The sequence below is a fragment of the Manis pentadactyla genome, chromosome 6 (genome assembly GCF_030020395.1).
Source record: "Manis pentadactyla isolate mManPen7 chromosome 6, mManPen7.hap1, whole genome shotgun sequence".
Classification (NCBI taxonomy): Eukaryota; Metazoa; Chordata; class Mammalia; order Pholidota; family Manidae; genus Manis; species Manis pentadactyla.
In genome coordinates this window covers 25,594,886-25,609,223 of record NC_080024.1, presented here as the reverse complement: position 1 = coordinate 25,609,223, position 14,338 = coordinate 25,594,886, and positions in this window count along the sequence as shown.

The following is a 14,338-nucleotide window of genomic DNA, read 5'->3' as shown; positions in this document are numbered from 1 at the left end:
TTAAAAATCATTTTTATTAAACAACTTAAACTGTTGAAATATGAGTGTTGCCTTATAGTTATAGAACAACAATATACAGAAGATTTTCAAAAGCAATTGAAGAACATAGGAAAACGTATTCTTTAAATTTTTCAACTTTCTGTGACCACTACCATGTGAACAGCCCAGGTTATCCTGCTGAAGGATGAGTCACATCTTTGCCATCAACCAAGCTAATACCTAGTCAACTGCCAAACATCCAAAAGACAATACCGTAGACAATTTAACTCAGTGTTTCCACTGGTAACAGAACTTTTAAACAGAAACTCAAGATTGTGAAGCATTCATCTGACCTGCAGAGGGCACCAGTGTCCCAGGCAGCAGAATTCAGTACCTCTCAGTAGGTGCAGTAGTGGAAGGAAAAGCTCTCCTTGGGCGCATTCGCTGTGGATTGTGGGAGCCACGGAAAGCCAGCGCTCTCACTTCCTACCCTAGGGATTTGAGTATGCCATCTAACACTTCCATGGCTGGGTTTCAGACTGGGCCTCAAATTGTATTTTTGCATATTTTTTACACTGAAAATTGCAAAATGTCCAGATAGTTATTTTTTTATCAGTAAAGAAGATAAATGGTTTTAGAAGTCCAAGTTCTAAAATCATTCAACTCTCAATAATGTCATAATATGAAAGTACTGATAGTGAAACTCATTAATTCACCTTAGCTAAAAGACCTGTCTGCTTGACACAGCAAAAAACCCAAATCATATACTTTAACACATCTATATTACTTTCTGTAAATATATTTCTTCCTTATTAAGCTAACATCCCTTTATCCACTCAAGTTATTCCCTAGAAAGAATATATTAAATTTAGGGGCAAAGCTGATGAAATGCATGCCTTTTGGCATCAAACTGACTTGGGGCCAAATCCTATTTCTGCCATATATTAGTTGGGTAACCTTGGGAAGTCACTTAAATTCACCGAGTCTCAATGTTTTCATCAGTAAGTACAAAATAAATATAAAAATACTTGCTCCACATCTCATTGTGAGAATTAAATTATGTATAATGTGTAGAAATACTTAGGTTAGCACAATGTAGGCACACAGGAAAAGGGCTCAGCAAATAACAGTTATATTACTAAATAGATATTTATTTGTAATTAGCATATTAATAGTTTATGTTTGGTGCTTGTTGCAGGGGGGATAAAATCTCTGATATGTGTCACTATTCTAAAATTTGATTATTATGTATGGTTTCTTTGCAAATCTTTGGCCACTTTTATTTCTGTCTTGGAAGATTCACTTTCATTCAAAGAAGAAAATATTTTTAGGGCAAGTGAAGAGTATAAATGTTTAAACATTCATTTATAAATATTACTTTTAAGATTCTAGAGAGAAATTTATTCTACTGAAACTTTGGAGTATTAATCCTTATATTTTGATAAATAACTTAAGTGGCCTATATATAAATAATTCATTAACCAGTATAAATCTAGCATAATTTTTATCTGAAGAATGAAAAATTATGAATTGCCAAACTTTCATCAAGTTTGGAGAAACTGTTACTACAATAAGAATGTGGAAGGAGTTATCTATAAGCTCAAAAATAATAATCCTGAAATGAGAAAAATAAAGATATATTATAATAGAGCAAATCTCATAACTACCTTTCAATATTTATGCATCAAATTATAAATCATTAAGCTAATAAAATTGCAAGAAAGCTAAGTAGGAATAAATAGAAACACAATAGTGACATCATCTCTGTGAGCTCAACGTAGAGTATATTGAAAATAGAATTTAAAACAATAAATAAGCAGGTTATAGATATATCAGATTCAATAAATTGAAAACTGATTGATTTATTTTTCATAATCATCAATGATGTTTCCAAATATTGCCTATTTACTCCAAAATAATTGCTAATAAATATCAAAAAACAATGCTAACATTATTATTATGTTGTCATTGATAATAACATTGACAAAAATATAAATAACCAAGGAATAAAATTTGCAACTAACATACAACAACTATATGAAGACAGATTTAAAAAGTAATTGAGGGGAATAAGGGAGACTTATTCTTTGAAATTTTCAGTTCTCCCATAACCACAACCACCTGAACAGTGCAGGCTAGCCTGCAGGAGGATGAGAGACGTGTCATCACCCTCACCTCAGTTAACATCTAGCCAAAGACTGAACATATGAATGAAGCTCTCCTAGACCATCTTGAAGCTGCCAGCTGGCCACAGAATAATCACACAACTGATCCATGAAAATAATACATATTTGCTGTTTTAAGCCACTGAGTTGTTGGTTGCCTTGTTATTATGCAAAGTCTAACTGATACACACCTCTTAGGCAAGAAACAAGACAAGCTCACACTGTCTTTCACCTGACATGGCCCAGAGAGGCATGGGAGAAAATGTCACTTTGCATTGTTGAACTTCAGAGTGTAGGATGATTCTGAAACAGCAGCAAGCTCCTTCCCATCATCACCAGAAAGCCAGCCCAGGACTTGCCATTTGAGTTTCTTAGGCATGAGTCAGACATTGTGACCATGAAAGAAATATATTAAGCTCTCCTAATTATTTCCTTTCCTTGTCTGAAAGAAAGGGAAAGCACCTTGTCTTCTGTGATTAAGAAGAATCACAGAGCACCAATAGTCTATCCAAAAATTCTCTTTGAATTTCCAACCATCTTTTTTCTTAGTCTATCCAAGATCTTAGAGGTAAGTGGCCAGACTATAATGGAAACCATTTTAGCCCACAGAGTCTAAAGTAATTCCATTATATTGTCCTCTCTCATGAATTTATGGAATCTTTGCATCGGGAAGCCCTTTTGAAGTCTGATTTGAAATGCTGATGCTTTAAAGAGAATGTGTTATTTCTTCTTCCCATTGTAATCTGGCCACTGTCCCTAATGCATCTCTTTTCAAGGCCCTGTAACCTTCATATCGCTAAATCCACTGTTCCATTTTCAATTCCATATTATGCAAACCTGCAGGAACATTATACACAGTAGAAATATTTTCCATATTTGGTTTCCAGGACAAAATATGACCCTATTTTTCTTCCTACTTTGTAAGTTGATTTTGCTCATCTTTCATTGCTAAATTTCCTTCCTCTTCCTGATTTTTAAATGTTGGAATTGCCTACATTGTTATCTCCTCACCATCATTTACCCCTCAATCATCTCATCCAGTAACATGACTTTAAATACCGTCCATGTGCTAGTAATTCTAACATTTATATGCCTTGCCCTGCCCACTTTCCCTGACTTTCATACTCGCCTGCCTACTTGACATCTCTGTATCATTTCAGATATAATCTCAAAGTCAACTTGATCTCCTTCCATAAAACTATTCTTCACTTTTCTTCTCTATCTTTGTAAATAATACTGCCATTCAGCAATTACTCGTCAAAACTTTTAACATCATCTGTGAGTCTTCCTTTTCTCTCTACTCTATCATTTTCTTAATAAATTTCAAATTTCAAACTAACCAAATATAACTCTTTTACCAATTTTCTACATACTACCCTAGTCCAGGTCACTATATCTCACGTCCAGATGATTACAATAACCTCCTATCTGGTTGGCCTACTACTACTCTTGAAGTCAGACATGTCACTTCCTTGCTAAAAATTTTCTGATAACTTCCTTTAATCCACTGAGAAAAACACAAATCTTTCTGTAGCCTTTAAGACTGTACATGATCTGATTCAATTTCATTTGCTTCTTCTTCCCCGTTGGTCGTTCTGTGCAGGCCACACTGGCCCTTTCTGGTATCAGAACTTACCAAACCCATGTCTGACTCAGGACATTTGCATTTGCTGCTCCTGCTGTCTAGCACTCTGTGAACACTGGCGTTGCCTTACTTCTATGGTGCATTCTTTCACTTGGTTATGATCTTGATTCAAATATTACCATTTTAGGAAGCTTCCACTTCTCTTCTCCTCCCTATATCTTTGCTCTGCATGTCCTTAAAGTACTCGGCATTTCCCAGACACTTAACGGACATGAAATTATATGTCTATTTCTAAAATTTCCATCTCTTGAATGTAAGTTTTACGAGAACAATAATTTTTATATTAATATGCTACACGTACATGTCTTAGATGAAAGAATACATTTGCCCACAGTCAAAAATCCATATGCTGTAAACAAAGTCAAAAGAAAATATGCAAATGTGAAAAAAAATGTTTGCATACATGTGATCACATAAGACTAATTAGTCAATGACAGAGAGAAAATGTGTAAGTCAATAAGAAAAATGTATATAGGTCAATAAGAAAAATAATGAAGTAGAAGGATGAAATCAGGACACGAATAGGCACTTTATAGTTAGAGAAGTACAAATAAGCATTTGAAGGGGTGAAAGTGTTACTTGCATTTCATAAGCATTACCTCATGCAATCCTCACAATAACTCAATGCAGGGAGGTCTTATTACTATTGACATTATATAGATTTTTTAAAAAGCTAAGGTAAAAAAAGTTAAGCAAATTAACCAAAGTCAGAATAATAGATAGGATCTATCTGTCATGATATTTTAAAAATTCAAATTTTCTCTCTACATGGGAAAAGCAGGGAGAACATTTTGTGGAGTATGACTCCATTCATGAAAATTAGCACCTATATTCAAGCAAAAACAAAGCTATTATGTCTATAGATGCATAAATGTACATAAGTATACAGGAAAAATGTGTGGAAGAGTAAAGGCAAAACTGCATGCAGGGGCTTCCTTTAGGGATGGACTCTGTAGGGGCTGAAAAGTCACCAAGCTTTTTATGTATCATTGATTTTTCTAACAATGAGGATGTGCTAATGCATTACGTTTTATAACTTCAATTATAATTAAAATTCCTAGTCAAAAAATAAAAATTATTTTGGAGGGCGATTATAAAGAATATTTATCTTTCTAAAAATTAATGTTTACTTCTCCATTCTCTGTAGGTTTCAAAGACAAAGTCTATGGGGCTGTGCATGCAAGACTTTCTGTTTCCCCATCATAGGCATTTGCCTGTCTCACTTTTGCTTAGAAAAAATAATTTATCTAATATACTGAGTACACTCAAGGTCTTAATAATTGATACTGCAAAATACACAGTGAAAACTGGCGTGGAATTGAACAGGTCAGTGTTAGATGTCAGAGGGTGAAAACTTTACATGCTCATTCATAGGATCCATCTTAATTTATTACCATCAAAGTAAAATGGAAAGCTAATATTCAATATGTGTCCCTGAGAAAATTCAAAAGACCCCCATACACCTGTGTTGGTACTATTACAAGAGGAACTTGACTGGGAAGACGAAGCTGAGGTCCAAAGGATTCTTCGCATCCTACTTGCACTCGTGGAAGAGCCATCTCTGTACCTCATAGCAGCAACTAGTCACAGGTTGCCTCCCAGCTGAACTGCTCTAGACCTGGGCATCAGCACACTGGGAGGGATAACAATCAGGCCTGTGTATGCTTATATTTACACAAAGAAACTCTAGAAGAATACATAAAATACTAATAATAGTGGTCTTCTGTGAGGGTGGGAACCTAGGCAACTGTAACAGAAATGTGACACCTTTTATGGGCCATGTAAATAAATCTGTACAAAAATATTTTAATACATAATGTGCTAGAGAAAACCAAATGGGATAGAATGAAGTTTGATGACAGTTTCTGAGGTCAGTAAAAAGCAGATCTGGAAATCTTTTTGTCTCTGGCAATGTTTTGGTAAGAGAAACCACAAGCAAAGTGGGTCAGTTCAGAAGAGTTCACATCTTTATGATGATTTTATTGTTTTCCTAGGTGGAATCTAGGATCAGCATCTACTTTAAAACATTCCATTACTTATCTGAAATGTCTAATGTTCTAAGAAAAAGTCTCTTGCACTGCGTAATTATCGATATCATATCCATTTCTCACAGTTAGCTTCTAGCTCCTTGGTCATGTTTCTAGTGGGATGAATTTAAAAAGGAAACTATGCCATCTTCAGGATTTTCAAAAAACAAATCACAAATGAGTTTGCTACCTTCCTTCAAATTCTTTAAAATTTCTAAACGTGCTTTCTTTTTAACAGTGGAGGATGGGGTTCCTCAACCCTGAAGTGCAGGTAGAATTGAGGTATAACTGAGTGTTATTTTCCCTCTTTCAGCCTCAAGAAGGAGGCTTAAGTCCTGTTAGAGTTCATCAATGACTGTACTAGTATGCGAGTAAGTGTGAGTCAGATGAGAGATAAAGGTGTGGTCTCCGGCAGAAGTCTCACCGAGTGTAGCTCCAACTTGATCCTGCAGCGGAACTCTGGACATGAAGTACACCTTCATGTCCCCACCAGAGATGAGGGAACTAAAATTTAATATTCCCACATGAGATTGGTGGACCACATAAGGCAGGCATAGGGCAGCTGGCTGTCGAAGAGTCCCAGATCTGGCCATTGAAAACACACTGAACGCCAGGGAGTATTAGTTTGGGGGAGGGGACAGGGAAGGAAGGCACAGAAATGTACGAAGGGATTAGGCGATGTAGCACCAATGTGACCTGAAGCAGTTGTTCATCAGATCCTAACTGCAGACCCAGAATGCATTTATGTCCAATTTGTGTATAGATCTAAGACTAGTATGGTTTTCTAATTGTTGCCATACCTAACATTACAGTCAGAATTCAGTGGGTAATTCAACAATCAAATTAAGCAGCATAAAAGAAGCTGTCTTAGCATCTCTATTTTTAATGTTATATTTAATATATTAGTTGAATATAAAATGTTTAATATAAAATATATTTAATGTATTTAACATACTAAATAGGTAAATCCATTAAATTAATGTGTTACATATGATATAAACATAAACATCCTTCTCTCATGACTTCTTCATTTAGCAGCAACAAACTAAGAAGGTTTAAGAAACTTAACCTGGATTAAATGTTTCTAAAAATGTCAGATTTGGAAAAACTACTGTAGAATTAAAACTTTTTTTTCTAGGAGTCATCTTTCAATGTTTAAGTCAAATATTTAAACAGTGAATTTATGTAATAAATAGTGTACCAGGCACATTCTGGACACTGGGAACAAAGTGGAGAACAAACCTGACAAGTCTTTTCTCGTGGAATTTACCTTCCAGAAGGGGGAGGTAGACCAAAAACAAGGAAAGGAATATGTGCCATCATTTCTGATGCTGATGTCCTACACGTAAAACAAAATAAAATGGTGTGATAGAAACTGATAGAAGTTTAAAAACATACATGAAAATAAAAATAAAATGCTAACAGAAGAACACATAGGCTGTTATTTTTGGAATTTCGAGGTAAAAAAAGACTTCTAATGACACAAAAAGCACAAAACCATAAGGCAAAAAAGCTGGATTTTAACACATCAATATTAAGAATGTCTCATCGATAACCTGAACCACAGACCAAGTTAACTAATGACAGACTGAGAAAAGATATTTGCGATATCTAAAGCAGATTGAGGATTAACATATAGCACATACAAGAAATTTCTAAGAATCAATTAGAAATAAGTTGATAGGAAAAATGATCAGAGAATATAAAAAATAGACAAAAGGGACATTTGATTGATAATAAGTGTGTGACATAATACTCAACTTTATCAGTAATTAGAGAAATGCAGATTAAAACAAGACAATACTTTAAATACAGCAAATCAGCATAAGTTTAAAATCAGAAAATATCAAAAGAAGATGTATGTAGAGAAATGGAAACATGCTCAGAAGGTAGAAGTATAACTTGCGAAAGAACAATCTGGCAAATTGATGGTGCCAAGTCCAGACAGACTCCAACGCATCAACCCAGCTTTGGGAAAATAACCCAGAGAAAAAATAGTTCAGGCTGACACAGGTTTGTTTATTTTTGAGGCTATGTAGGGTCAGAGACAATCTTGGTGTCCACTTAGGAAATATGTATAAAATGTGATGATTAAGCACCACGAAATACTCTGCAATTAAAACCATTTAAGAGACATACAGCAAAATGTTTAGAGTCAAGTCAAAAAATGAGGATAAGCTCTATGGCAATGTACCATTTATAAATATAAAAAATACACAAATAACAATACTGCATATTGTATAATATGTATGTATCCAAGAAAAATCAATAAATATTATGGTAGGACTAGGGGAAGGAAGAAAGTTGAAAACAAAATTAAGCAAGAACTATGCTCCAAATTTATACCTAGAATCTTGCAAAACTTTGACTATTTTTATTATATTTCATATTGACCATGATACAAGGATCCATGTAATAAATTAATTCATTGTAGAGACTCTTGTGAGGGGTTCTAGTATGAACCAGGCTTTATGCTGAGTATAGGGCATAGAAAGATAAAAGACATGTGGTGAACCAGGAGGCAGGAAAAATACCTAATTCAGTTTTGTGTCTTCACATGAATATAGACACTTTATTCCCTCACATAATGAGTGTGATAGCTTCTTCATTCAATGAAAATATTTTTTGCTCTTGGATTCTGGGACTCAGATTTAACTTTTGAATTCAGTTAAGAGTAGCTAAGTAATCCTCAATTTCTGATTCAGCATTCACTCTCTTTTCCCATGGATCTTGATCTGGATTTAAATTTTTTGTTTCAGTGTTTATTTTAGAAGTGTATCAATACTATTAGTTACCCCAAATCCTTTTAGGAAACAGATGAACTACAAAACACAAAATATTTAAACAATTAGAGAACCATATTTAAATGCATTTTTAAAATGCTTTTTATCCTGTATTTTCCATTGTTATTCAAAAACAGATATTGTATATAAACTCTGTAAAGTAACTCTGCACCATACATATATTACAAAATATTTCTAGGAGACCTAAAGTCACAATACAACAGTAGCTTTAAGGAAATCTTAACATGAGAGTTTTGGTAGGAGCAACAAAATCCACCAGTGACTGGACTCAATAAAGTAAAAACAAAGCTGGAGTAAGCAGCTAGAGACCCTAAATGTTTTAGTTGTTTTCTACACAATACATCTCAGAAATATAGGGAGACACTTTACCCATGCCCTAGGTCTCCTTGCCACTGAAAACTCATTTCCTGGTTGAGCCATGGAAGATCTGCAGGTTTCAACTAACTTGGCAGTCGTTGGTTAGAAGGCTGACTCCAGGACCAGCAGCAGCTTCTTGCTGCCTCTCTCTGAAACCTTCACCAATGTAGGGAGCCAGTCACTATGTCTGAGTGTGCTAGTTAGCTTTATCTAGTGACTCTCAGAGGCATTTGACAAAGATAAAACACACTGTGGCCAAGAGAAAATAACATCTCCTCAACTGCTTTACTATGACATGTAAGTGTCTTAATGACAGAAATATCTCTGGGTTTGTGACTTGTCTTTTTTGCTTTACATTCACATTTAGTTAACTGAGCATCTTCTAAGCATATGAACATATTTAATCTTTGAGCAACCCAGAGTGACAGATATAATTTTCTTCATTTTATATTTATAGATAGTTGACACTCTGGGACATTAATGACTTGTACAAGATAACGCAGCTTTAAAGTGAAGTTATTTAGGAAGAATGTGTATTAGATCTGCTATTTAGGCCATGTAAGGCCTCAAGAGATGAAATCCCAGGTTATCCACAGCAATGTATATTTTGTGCAAGGATGATGGTGCATGAGATAGGAGCAGAAATCAATTTACCAGCAACATGTCAACTCAATTTCAGTTATCCAAATGCCATGATGTAATGAAGGCTTCACAAACATACAGAAAATTTGCTTGACATTTCTCAAGAAAGAAATTCTGACCACACAAACTACCCATTTTTCCAAGGGGAAGAGTTTGCTTGGGATGGCTTGGATATCGTTTGCTATGCGATCATCCTACTGGGCAGTTTTAGCCAACTATCTGTATAATCAGCCAAAGAAACCTACTGCCCTTAAACACAAGCGAGAGGAGCTTCTCCACTGAGGCCCTCCATTTAGAGGGCTCTGCACATCAGGTATACTCAAAATAATAATAAGGACTGTCAGTCGGCACAGGTGACCTGTAAATGTCATGTCCTCTCTTTTGATGAACACCCCTGAAGCTCCAGAAAAAGGGCTTCTCAGTATCTTTTACTCTGAGTTCTTAAAAGAAAAGCACATGCAGAAAAATGTCACGGAGGTTTATGGGTTTTACTCTGCTGCCCACATTGGAAAAATACACTGCTTAGAGTGGGGGAAATTTGAGCAGTTAAAGCCTTTAAGTTACTGAAAAGACTGGGTAACTTATCTCAACATTTTTCTCAGATACTGTGTTTCTGATGCTTGCAGAATTAAGTACTATTTCCTAAGAATAAGGATGGACCATTTTATTGTTTCCCTTTACATCTCCCTTTGTAGAAACTCATGAACTAGTGCAGTATGTCAACAGTTGTAATTGGCTACTGTGTTATTAAATAACTTAATATACAGGCACATCTCTTTTTAATTGCACTTCACTTTATTACACTTCACAGATTATATATATATATATATTTTTTTTCTTTTTTAACAAATTGAAGGTTTTTGGCAACCTTGTGTCAAGCAAGATTATCAATGCCATTTTTCCAACAGTATTTGCTAACTTTGGGTCCCTGTGTCACATTTGGGGATTCTCCCAATAGTTCAAAATTTTTCATTATTACACTTGTTATGGTTGTCTGTGATGAACAATCTTTGGTGTCACTATTATAATTGTTTTGGAGTGCCATTAGCCATGTTCATATAAGATGGCAAACTTAATAATTAGTATGTTGGGTGTGCTCTGACTGCTCCACCAACCAGCTATTCCCTCATGTCTCTCTTTCCCCTCAGGCCCCCCTGTTCCCTGAGACATCACAAAATAAAACTGAAAGTAGGCCAATTAATAACCCTACAATCACCTCTAAATATTAAAATGAAAGGAAGAGTTGCATGTGTCTCATGTTCAATCAAAAGCTAGAAACGATTAAGTTTAGTGAGGAAGGAATGTTGAAAGCTGAAATAGGCTCAAAGCTATGTCACTTGTGCCAAAGAGTTAGCCAAGTTGTGAATGCAAGGGATAAATTCTTAAAGACAAAAGTGTTATTCCAGTAAATAAACAAATGATAAGAAAGCAGAATAGCCTTATTGCTGATATGGAGGAAGTTTTAGTAGTTTGGATAGAAAATCAAACCAGCCACAACATTCCCTCAAACCATCGCCTAAATCAGAGCAAGACCCTAACTCTCTTCAATTGTATGAAGGCTGAGAGAAGTGAGGAACCTACAGAAGAAAATTTGGAGGCTAGCAGAGGTTGGTTCATGACATTTAAGGAAAGAAGCCACCTCCATAAATAAAAGCTCAAGGTGAAGCAGTAAGTGCTGATGGAGAACTGCAGCAAGATATCCAGAAGATCTAGCAAAGATAATTAATGAAGGTGGCTGCACTACACAACATATTTTTCAGAGCAGATGAAACACCCTTCTGTTGGAAGAAGATGTCATCTAGGACTGTCATAGCTACAGAGGAGAAGTCAATGCTTGGCTTCAAAGCTTCAGTGCCTGGCTGACTCTCTTATTAGGGGCTAAAGCAGCTGGTGACCTTAAGTTGAAGCCAATGCTCACTGACTCTTCCAAAACTCCTTGGGGCCTTAAGAATTATGCTAAATCTGCCCTGCCTATGCTCTCTAAGTGGAACAACAAAGCCTAGATGACAGCACATTTACAACACGGTTTACCAAATATTTTAAGCCCACTGTTGAGACCTACTTTTCAGAAAAAAGTTTCCTTTAAAAAAATTACTGTCCACTGGCAACGCACTTCATCATCACGCAAGAGCTCTGATGGAGACATACATGAGATTAATCTTGTTTTCAGGCCTGCTAACACAGCATCCATTGCACAGCCCATGAATCTAGGAGTCATTTTAACTTTCAAGTCTTATTATTTAAGGAATAAATTTCTTAAGGCTATAGCCTACGTAGATAGTGATTCTCCTGATGGATCTGGGCAACGTAGATTGAACACTTTAAGGAAAACAGTCACCATTCTAGAGGCCATTAGCGTTTGTGATTCTTGGGAAGAGGTCAAAATACCAACAGGATATGGATGCCTAATAGGAGTCTGGAAGAAGCTGATCTAACCCTCATGGTTGACTTGAGGGTTTCAAACTTCAGTGGAGGAAGTAACTGCAGATGTGGTAGAAATAGCAAGAGAACTAGAAATAGGAGTTGAGCCTGAAGGTGTGACTGAATTGCTGCAACTTCATAACAGAACTTAAAGGATGTGGAATTGCTTCCTATGGATGAGCAAGGAAAGTGGTTTCTGGAGAGAAAACCTGTTCCTGGTAAAGACTGTTGAACTGACAGCAAGGATTTAGAATGTTACATGAACTTAGTTGACAAAGCAGTGGTGGGGGCTGAGGACTGACTCCAGTTTTGAAAGAAGTTCTATTATGGGTAAAATGCTGTCAGACAGCATTACATGCTACCGATAAATTATTTGGAGAGGAATTGTCAATAGATGCAGCAAGCTTGATTACTGTCTTATTTTAAGGAATTGCCACAGCCACCCCAACCTTTGGCAACTACCACCTTGATCAGTTAGTAGCCATGAACGCTGGGGCAAGACCTTCCATCAGCAAAAAGATGAAAACTCACTAAAAGCTCAGATTATGGTTAGCGATAAAGTATTCTTAATTAAGGTACATACATTGTTTTTTTAGACATAATGCTATTGCGTGCTTAATAGACTACAATCTAGTATAAATGTAACTTTTATATATTCCCAGGGAAATAAAAAAATTTATTTGACTCACTGTACTGTGATGGTCTGGAATCAAATCTGTTGTATCTCTGAGATATGCCTGTAATTAAAAATTTGAAATTAACTTAAAAATTCTACACTTAATAATACTGACTTAAAGTTTTAACTTACAACTTCAAATAATTTAGGGATATGGTACATGGGCCTCCATTTGTTTTCTTAATGTGAGATGCCAAATGTTAAGAACCAGCCTACTTTGGGGTCAGGCAGCCGTCCAGATAAAATTTGCTATGGCTGGGACAGTGGCTGGGTACCTTCCCCTAACAAAGCAAATGGCACCTGCCATGTCTTCCAGGATGGAGAGAGAACCTGCCAGACCATTTCTTCCAAAAATTGTTCTGTATATGCAAGCACTGAGGATATTTGGACTCCTCTTTCAGCTCATTTAGAACATAACAAAATCTAATGGTTGTTGTTTTTCAAGTCTTAAACTGGAGATCAACAATCCTTCTGGGACAGGAAGTGTTTTAGTCCTTTATGAGCACTAGAAGAAGTGGTACAGGACCTGCCAGAAAGACAAGCATTTGCTCACTGCAGCGAATCACTGCCCTTCCCTATAATTCTAGTGTGGAGAGTAGGGTGTGGATGCCTATGAAGAGTCCAGGCACAGCCCCGAGACAACTGAGAAGAAAGGTGAAGGGAAAGCCATTTTGATCATGCCCTTCCATTAACAACAGCCTCTTAGAATCTCCTTTTGAAAGAAAAGGTCAGAAAGATAAGAAAAGATTGATCTTTAAGCCATTATTAGCTAGATTTATTTATCCCTTAGCTAACATGAGTTAAGGAGGAAAATTCAGTGCTGTAAATATGATAGGAATAATAGCAACAATTACAGCTTCCAGTTATTAAGTCTTAACTATATGACAGAGACTAGACATACATTTAATTAACATAGAAAACATGCAAGGAACACATCAATATGCAATACTGAGAATAAGAAAACTATGATTAAGTAAAGTCAAGTCAGTTATTCAATCACATAGTCACTAACTGCTACCGTTAGGATCTCAGTGCAAATCTGTCCCTCTTGGAGAAGAGAGAGCTTGCAGGGAAGAGTTCGGGAAGCCTTTAAAGACAAGTACAACTTTGGGTAACTAGGCCAGTGCTTTTCAAACATGAGGTACTTAGGAATCACTGCAGCTCTTGTTAAACACTAATTCTATTTTTTTCAAGTGTGAGTGAGAGCCAGTATTCTGCATTTTTAAAGCTTTCAACAACAAGGATCTGATGCAATCCCATTATTTGCAGATAACTAAAGTAAGGTCCAGAGAAGTAGGTGATTGCTTCAAGGACAAGCAGTTTGTTCAGTGTGAACAGTTTATCCTGGTACTCTTCCCAGGGCACTGCACAAGTTCAAAAGGGCAAATCCCCATTGCTAAAGCATTTCATCCTACCCATGTATCCATTAAGGATAAGTTCTGCTCCCACAACCCTGCAACCTCTTGCTATTATAATACATATAGTAGAGATTCCCATCTTCTCTTTTAATATCTGTTATCATGTTAAAGATTGCTTTGCTTTATGAATAGATACATACCTGGAAAATTGTGTGGTTAATTTATTTTTTAGTTAATAATGGTTTAAATGCTATGAAAGATCTT